Raw genomic sequence first — 9,715 nt, 5'->3', positions numbered from 1 at the left:
AAAAACTATTTATTTAGGGTACAATTTATTGTTTGAAACCATTCATGTACCATACAATGTATGGTATATTTAAACCCACGTATCAGTATTTTGAACAATTCATTAACAATAAAATGTATGGTTTTGCAAAAAAATATATATGGGGAAAACTATTTTTTTATATTGTTACGATACTTAACAACCTGTATAATATATTGTAAAAATCTTATTTACAATTCACGGTATGGGTGTCTACATTACATCTTATTGTTTTTGTATTTTTATTTTTACAGTGGTGTCTATTGTAAAAATATAATTCTAAATAGTACTGTTACAATACAACGTTCGGTTTTTCTACTGTATTTTTTATTCGGGGTACGATGTTTCTAATGAAATTTGTTCTAAGTGTTACGTCTGTTTCTCTATGTGTCAATGGTAATGGATTACTGCACGAATTTATTCTGGCCTGCTTACTCTCACACGAAATTTGACGTTTAGGAGGTGTCGGCATCGCTCAAACGTCAAATTTTCTGTGGGAGTGAGCAGGCCAGCGTGAATTCGTGCAGTGGACCATAGGGGTCTGCATGAAATTCAATCCCTTCCTTTCACTCTCATTTAAATGTTTTAAACAAGGCCAAGGAACGCCAAAATCCCATACAAAATCAAAACAATGCAGTGTCCTATAGTCCATTTTACGAGCCGATTTTATGAATGAAATGTTGACAGGAGGTAGCGTCCTAACGGTCCTAACCCGTGAAAATCAATATCATCATCAACATTGTTATCACTTCGTAAAATGGCTCATAGTTTATGCCGAGGTGTAAATGCACGCCTCTTACTCGTCTACACGCAGGTCAGTTTACCTTTTTTCCAAAAAGTGCACAACCGCAAATATGCGTAAATGTGTGTGTATGAGCGCTTGCACGCTGACGTCATCACTGTCTCCTTCTCTTTCTTTCCTTCGGCGTCGGTCCATAAAGCCGTCCTTGCCCTCAAAAAAAATTTGAGGGCAATGTTTACAAATCGTATGAGAATTCGATGAGGTTATGTTTTTGATGCAAGCCTCTATGTGTGTATATACAATTCAACTCCCACTGTCAGGCAGTGCACTGAAAAAATAAATCACATATCCAATGGAAAATTTCCATTAGTTTGTCTATATAACTGTTATTGGATTCCCCGATGAAAATTTCTTCGGAAATATCACATGAAATCAATACGGTCTATGGAAAACATTAGAAAATCACATAGCTTCTATTGGAAAATCACATAACTTCGCAAAATCTATGTGATATTCCCATAAAATTCAATGGACGCGCATATGAAAACAGTCCATGTGAAAATCAGATGAAAACAATGTGAAAACTTTTTTCAGTGTGGTATTATGGAAGAAAGATGTCTGCAGTTGTTTGTACGATTTTAACTGAATGTCACATTGGAAACTGAAATCATCTTTAGCCTGGGAGTTGAAAGGTGATAGCTCTGTTGGGATTCAGTAACCCGTTTCAGAATGCCTGGTTACTCACGTCCATTCCGAGGTCACTTTCACTTACAACAAGCCCCGCATGTGTACATTACCGTTAATAAAATGGCTCATAGTTCAAATGGATAATGATATTGCAAACACACTTCCTGCTTCAAAGATAATTTTTAAAGCTGACGCGTATTTATCCGCAAATATGCGTAAATGATACGTAAATGATAAGCAAGACTCAAATATGGGTAATGTGTACCTAATTGTAACCCAAATATGGGTAAATATTACCCATAAATGCGAATGTGCACTTTTGCAAAATATGTTTTTTTTTTACCCATATTTGCGTAAAGTTTACGCAAATTTGAGTAAAATTTACCCATATTTTATAAAAATAGGCAAACTGACCTTAGCGTGTATGGATTACTGCACGATTTTTTTCTGGCCTGCTTACTCTTACACGAAATTTGACGTTTGAGCGGTGTCGGCACCGCTCAAATGTCAAATTTTCTGTGAGAGTAAGCAGGCCAGCACAAATTCGTGCAATGGACCATAATATACACGCTAAGATCAGTTTACCTATTTTTCTAAAATATGGGTAAAGAAATGAAATGAAAAAAAAAATTATTCAAATTTGCGTAAACTTTACGCAAATATGGGTAAATAAAACTCATATTTTGGAAAAGTGCACAACCGCATTTATAGGTAATATTAACCCATATTTGGGTTACAATTACTCATATTTGGGTCCACATTACCCATATTTGAGTTTTGTTTACCTATATTTGAGTATCATTTACGCATATTTGCAGTTGTGCACTTTTTGGAAAAAATGTAAACTGATCTTATGCTACGTTCAGACTACGCTCTATATCACGTAATATAGCGAGATGATATCCTATATCAAGAAAGGCGTTCACACTACGCCGACATGATATAGCTTGACGTTTATGTTGGCGAGCTGAAAAAACAATAACATTGCGCGTAAACTTACAGAAAATATTCATTTCTATCGATATGGTGAAGGTTTCGGTGAAAATTTGCTGCAAATTAATGTTTCCAGGATTCTGATTTCTCAAGAAAGGATTGCGGAGATAGTCTGGTTCGCAGATACGAAACTTAAAGTGAATTACGGGCAGTATATTGAAGAAAATTCGGAAGAAACGCTGACGGCATTCCAAAAAATTCTTGTGAACATTCCGTAACCTGATTGCATTGGTGAGATTTCCTCCATCGGGAACATCTCAAACAGCTTCGCTAGTATTTTGCCAGTTCACCGGGTAGTCCTCCTGGAGGTCCCCGAGAATTAGTGTAGGAGCCGTCCAGGTATTCTTTCAGGAGTTTCCCGTAAATTGATTCAGGAGTTCTCAGGCAATTTCTTCAGTAGTGCCCAAGATTTTCTACTGGAGTTCCCAGCAAGTTTTCTAGGCTTTCCCACGGGAATTCATCCAGAAGTCAACGTGAATTCCTCCAAGAATTTGCCAGAAATCCCTCCGTTATTTCTCCGTGAATAAATGGGAAATCCTTTAGAATCTCGCCAAGAATTTATGTACCATTTGTGGCAGAATTGCTCCAGTATTTTCTTGGCTCCAGAATTTCATTGGGAATATTTCCATGAGTTCCACAGGAAATCACCGGAAATTACTCCAGAGACCAGAAGCACCTCAAGAATTCCACCAGGAATTCTTCGGAAATTCCTACAGGAGTTCCCCAACAGTTCCTGCAGGTGTTTCTCAGAAGTTTCCAGAGATTTTTTCACATAAATCCAGATAATTCTTGCATGAGTTTCCCCGATATACCTTCAGGAGTTCACCGGAAGTCCCTCCAGCGGAGCTTCACGGGCGTTTTCTCATGAGTTCTCCTCCAATTTCTTAAGAATTTCCCGGTAATTAATCAAGCATTTTAATAGGAATTCTTTCAATAGATCAATATATATTTATCGAAAATTTTTTCAGAAGAGCTTTGGGAATTGCTCCAGGAGTACCACGGAAATCTCTTCAGGTGTTCCCAGGGAATCCCTACAAGAGTTCCTCGGGAATCCCTCCAGGAGTTCATTGGCAAATCCTCTAGAAGTTCCACAGAAATTTCTCTACAATTTCTCCAGGAGTTAATTCAAAGGACTCTTTTATTAGTTGCCTGGGAATTCATCCAGGAGTTCAGCGGAAATTCCTCCAGAAGACCCCCAGAAATTCATCCAAGAGACCACCGGGACTTCCTCCAGGAGATTCCCGGGATTTCTCTAGGAGATACCCGGAAATTCCTCCAGGTGCTTTTCGGAAATTCCACCATAAGTTTTCCGGGAATTCTTTCCGATGCTTTTCGAGAATTTCTCCAGAAGCTCTTTGGGAATTCCTTCAGGAGTTCCACGGATATCCGGCCTTCCAGGAGTTCCACGGCAAATCCTTTCTGCAGTTCCCCGAAAATCATTCCAGCAGTTCCTCGGATATCCTTCCAGCAGTTCCCTGCAAATTCTTCCAGTAGCTCTCCGGAAATCCTTCCTTGAGTTCCCCGGAAATCCTTGCAGCAGATCCAAGGAAATCCTTCTAGCAGTTCTCCGGAAATCCTTGCAGCAGTTCCCCGGAAATCCTTCCAGAAGTTTCCCGGAAATCCTTCCAGGAGTTCCCCGGAAATCCTTTCTGCAGTTCCCCGGAAAACCTTCTAGCAGTTCCCCAGAAATCCTTCCAGGAGTTCCCCGGAAAACCTTCCAGCAGTTTCCTGGCAATCCATCCAGCAGTTCCCTGGCAGTCCTTCCAGCAGTTACCAGAAAATCCTTCCAGCAGTTCCCCAGAAATCCTTGCAGCAGATCCAAGGAAATCCTTTTAGCAGTTCTCCGGAAATGCTTCCAGCAGATCCCAGGAAATCCTTCGAGCAGTTCCCCGGAAATCCTTTCAACAGTTCTCAGGAAATCCTTCCAGCAGATTCCAGGAAATCCTTGCAGCAGTTCCCAGGAAATCCTTCCAGGAGTTCCCCGGAAATCCTTCCTGCAGATCCCAGGAAATCATTCAAGCAATTCCCCGGATATCCTTCCAGCAGTCCCCTGCAAATTAATTCAGGAGTTCCCCGGAAATCCTTCCAGGAGTTCCCTGGAAATCGCTCAAGAAATGCCCCGGAATTCCTCCAAGTTCTCCGGGAATTTCACCAGGAGTTCCCTGGGAATTCATCCAAGTTCCTTCGGCATTCCTCCAGGCTTTCTTTAGAAACTCCTGGAATAATTTTCGAGGAACTCTTAAAAGAATTCTTGAGGAACTCGTGGTGGAATGCTGAAAGTAATTCTGAAGGAACTCCTGAAGTAATTCCAGAGAAACTCCTGGAGGAATTCCAGGAGTACCGCGGGAAATCCTCCAGAAATTCCGCTGGAGAATTTCCCGGGGAACTCCTGGAGAATTTCCCGGGGAACTCCTGGAGAAGTTCCCGCGGAATTCCTGCAGGATTTCCCGCGGAACTCCTGGAGGATTTCCCGCGGAACTCCTGGAGGATTTCCCGCGGAACTCCTGGAGGATTTCCCGCGGAACTCCTGGAGGATTTCCCGCGGAACTCCTGGAGGATTTCCCGCGGAACTCCTGGAGGATTTCCCGCGGAACTCCTGGAGGATTTCCCGCGGAACTCCTGGAGGATTTCCCGCGGAACTCCTGGAAGGATTTCCGGGGAACTCTTGGAAGGATTTCCGGGGAACTCCTGGAAGGATTTCCGGGGAACTCCTGGAAGGATTTCCGGGGAACTCCTGGAAGGATTTCCGGGGAACTCCTGGAAGGATTTCCGGGGAACTCCTGGAAGGATTTCCGGGGAACTCCTGGAAGGATTTCCGGGGAACTCCTGGAAGGATTTCCGGGGAACTCCTGGAAGGATTTCCGAGGAACTCCTGGAAGGATTTCCGGGGAACTCCTGGAAGGATTTCCGGGGAACTCCTGGAAGGATTTCCGGGGAACTCCTGGAAGGATTTCCGGGGAACTCCTGGAAGGATTTCCGGGGAACTCCTGGAAGGATTTCCGGGGAACTCCTGGAAGGATTTCCGGGGAACTCCTGGAAGGATTTCCGGGGAACTCCTGGAAGGATTTCCGGGGAACTCCTGGAAGGATTTCCGGGGAACTCCTGGAAGGATTTCCGGGGAACTCCTGGAAGGATTTCCGGGGAACTCCTGGAAGGATTTCCGGGGAACTCCTGGAAGGATTTCCGGGGAACTCCTGGAAGGATTTCCGGGGAACTCCTGGAAGGATTTCCGGGGAACTCCTGGAAGGATTTCCGGGGAACTCCTGGAAGGATTTCCGGGGAACTCCTGGAAGGATTTCCGGGGAACTCCTGGAAGGATTTCCGGGGAACTCCTGGAAGGATTTCCGGGGAACTCCTGGAAGGATTTCCGGGGAACTCCTGGAAGGATTTCCGGGGAACTCCTGGAAGGATTTCCGGGGAACTCCTGGAAGGATTTCCGGGGAACTCCTGGAAGGATTTCCGGGGAACTCCTGGAAGGATTTCCGGGGAACTCCTGGAAGGATTTCCGGGGAACTCCTGGAAGGATTTCCGGGGAACTCCTGGAAGGATTTCCGGGGAACTCCTGGAAGGATTTCCGGGGAACTCCTGGAAGGATTTCCGGGGAACTCCTGGAAGGATTTCCGGGGAACTCCTGGAAGGATTTCCGGGGAACTCCTGGAAGGATTTCCGGGGAACTCCTGGAAGGATTTCCGGGGAACTCCTGGAAGGATTTCCGGGGAACTCCTGGAAGGATTTCCGGGGAACTCCTGGAAGGATTTCCGGGGAACTCCTGGAAGGATTTCCGGGGAACTCCTGGAAGGATTTCCGGGGAACTCCTGGAAGGATTTCCGGGGAACTCCTGGAAGGATTTCCGGGGAACTCCTGGAAGGATTTCCGGGGAACTCCTGGAAGGATTTCCGGGGAACTCCTGGAAGGATTTCCGGGGAACTCCTGGAAGGATTTCCGGGGAACTCCTGGAAGGATTTCCGGGGAACTCCTGGAAGGATTTCCGGGGAACTCCTGGAAGGATTTCCGGGGAACTCCTGGAAGGATTTCCGGGGAACTCCTGGAAGGATTTCCGGGGAACTCCTGGAAGGATTTCCGGGGAACTCCTGGAAGGATTTCCGGGGAACTCCTGGAAGGATTTCCGGGGAACTCTTGGAAGGATTTCCGGGGAACTCCTGGAAGGATTTCCGGGGAACTCCTGGAAGGATTTCCGGGGAACTCCTGGAAGGATTTCCGGGGAACTCCTGGAAGGATTTCCGGGGAACTCCTGGAAGGATTTCCGGGGAACTCCTGGAAGGATTTCCGGGGAACTCCTGGAAGGATTTCCGGGGAACTCCTGGAAGGATTTCCGGGGAACTCCTGGAAGAATTTCCTGGAATCTGCTGAAAGGATTTCCTGGGATCTGCTGGAAGGATTTCCTGAGAACTGAGAAAATCCTCCAGGAGTTTATCATCGATTCCTCCAGGAGTTTCTTTAGAATTCCTCCAGGAATTCTCCTGGATTCACGCCAAGACTTCTCCGGGAAACCCTCTAGGAGTTCTCCGGAAATCCTTCCCAGACGCGCCAACTTGGTCAAATTATTGGGGGGGCAAAGCCTGGTTTTTCAGATTTTTTTGTATGGGAAAATCGAAAAATCATTAAAAATCGTCAAACATTGGGGGGGCAAAACCATGCTCGCCCCCCCTAAGTTGGCGCCTATGCTTCAGGAGTATCTCGGGGAACTCCAGGAATTTCTCGGAAAATCCTCCTGGAGTTCCTCTAGAAATCCTCCAGGATTTCCTCGGGAAATCCTCCAGGAGTTCCGCGGGAAATCCTCCAGGATTTCCTCAGGAAATCCTCCAGGAGTTCCTAGGGAAACCCTCTAGGAATTCCTACTGGAGTTCCTCGAGAATTTCGTCAGGTTTTTTTTCGAGAATTTTTCCAAGAGTTCCTCCAAAATTCCTCCAAGAGTTCCTCAGGAATATCTTCATTAGTTCTCTGGGAGTTCTTCCGGAAGTTCATGGGGAATTCCTCCAGAAGATTCCCCGGAATTCCCCCAGGAGATCCTCGGAAATCCTCCAGGAGAAATTTTCGATGATCTCCTGGAGAAATTGTCCAGAAACTCCTGGTAGAATTATTGGGAAATTTACGGATGAATTTTCAGAGAACTCTTGGAAGAATTTCCGGGGAGCTCCAGGAAGATGTCCAAAGGAACGCCTGAAGAAATTCCCAAGGAACTCCTGGATTAATTCCCTATGAATTCCTGGAGAAATTCTTGGGGATTTTTGTAGAAATTCCCTGGGAACTCCTGGAATATTTCCCAGAAATTTCTGAGTAACTCCTATAAGAATGCCCGAGAAACTTCTAGAGGAGTTCTCGTGGATTTCCTTGTGGAAATCCCTGGAAGATTCTGGTGGAATTTCTTAAGAACTCCTGAAGAAATTCCCGTGGAACTCTTGGAGAAATTTCCGGGGAACAGGTAGAACAATTCTCGAGGAACAGTTGGAAATATTACTGAGGAACTCATTTTGAAATTCCCGAAGAACTCCTGGAGAAATTTGTGAGGAACTCTTGGAGGAATTCCCGAGGAACTCCCGGGGAACTCCTGGTGAAACCCTCGAAAATCTGGAAAATTCCCAAGGAGTTTCCAGGGACATCCTAGAGAAATTTCCGCAGAAATCCTGGAAGAATTCCCGAAGAACTCTGGAGGAATTTCCGGGAACTCCTGGAAAAATTCCCGGAAACTACATGTGCAATTCCCAGAAAACGGGGTAATTTCGAGGAACTGCAGGAGAAATTTCCGAAAAACTCCTGGAAAAATTCCCGGAAATTACATGTGGAATTCCCAGGGAACTCCTGGAGAAATTTTTATCAATTTCTGCAGGAATTCTTGGGGACTCCTGGTGAAACCCCTGACGAATCGTCGGTAGAACCTCCGTTGAACTCCTGGAGAAACTCCCGATTAACTTCTGAAGAACTCCTGGTTGGTTTGCCAAGTAACTTCTGTAGGAATTCTCCAGAAGCTTCTGGATAAATTTCCAAGAAACTCCTGGAAAAATTCCCGAGAGTCCTATGGATCCCCTGGAGGGATTGCCAGAAAACTGTGGCAGACATTTTTGGGGAAATCCAAGAGAAATTTCCAGTTTACTTCAGGAGGAATTCCCGAAGAACTAGAGAAATTCCCGGGGAACTCTAGTAGAAATTTCCGGGGAACCCAGGTAATTTCTTACGAGATTTCTCGATAAATCCATGGTGTGTTTCGGGGGATAACTTGGAAAAAATCCCGAGTAATTTCTGCTAGAATTCTGATGGAAATTATGGACGTATTGCCTGGAAAGTCCTGGAAAAGTTTTCGCGGAATTCGCCTAATTGTTCCCACCAAGCTCCTGGAGGAATAATCGAAGAAAGCCTGAAAAATCTCAATGGGAAATCGTGTGAGAATTCACGTGGAACTTCTGGCAAAATGCACGGAAAACTCCTAGAATTCTCATAAAGATGCTGCTTGAATTTACGGGTAGTTTCTATAGGAATATCTCTGAAAACTCCTAGATATATAGTCGGGGAAATCTTGGAAAAACATTTGGATATTTAACTTCTGGATGAATTTTCATGAAAATTATGGACGTATTTCGGGAAAGTTTTGAAGAAATTTGCTGGACAATTCCGAAGTAATTTCGGAGGACATGTTGGAAAAATTTCAGCGGAACTCCCGGAAGTATTACGGTATTACTGGAGAACACGGAGGAGTACCAAGAGAAATTATGCGGCGAGCTCATCCACGGGAAGCTTGTACCTAGATGAATTTCCGTGGAGCTGCTGGTTTTTGAAAAACTACTGGATAAATTCCATGATAACCTTGGAATAAACCCACTAAATGATTTTCTCATTTAATCGTGGTTATCTTGCAACAATTCCCAGGAAAACACTGGAGGAGTTTGTTGCAATTCACCTACATACATAGAATTCCCGGGGAATTTCCTACGAAAATGTTTATGAATTTCTCATGATGCAGCCTGGTGAAAGATGTCCGCGGAATGTTCACGGATTCGCACATAAACGCCCGGGGAATTCTCGGGGAGCGTCTTGAGGAATTCCCGTGGGGCTGGTGGAATTTGTTCTGCAGAATTTCTTCTCATAGTTCTCCTGGAGGCACGGTATTCCCTCCCGGATCTGTTGAAGAAATTTCTGAATAACTGCTGGAGGGATTCACGGGAAAATGCTGTTGTTGATGTTCCGGCTTTCTTCCTTCCCGTTCCCTTGAGCTTCTTGGCTTGCGTTGCTTGAAATTTTCAGGTTTCCCAAAGAAACTGT

Source organism: Aedes albopictus, chromosome 3, assembly GCF_035046485.1.
Source record: "Aedes albopictus strain Foshan chromosome 3, AalbF5, whole genome shotgun sequence".
Lineage (NCBI taxonomy): Eukaryota > Metazoa > Arthropoda > Insecta > Diptera > Culicidae > Aedes > Aedes albopictus.
Note: the sequence above shows the minus strand (reverse complement) of the source record.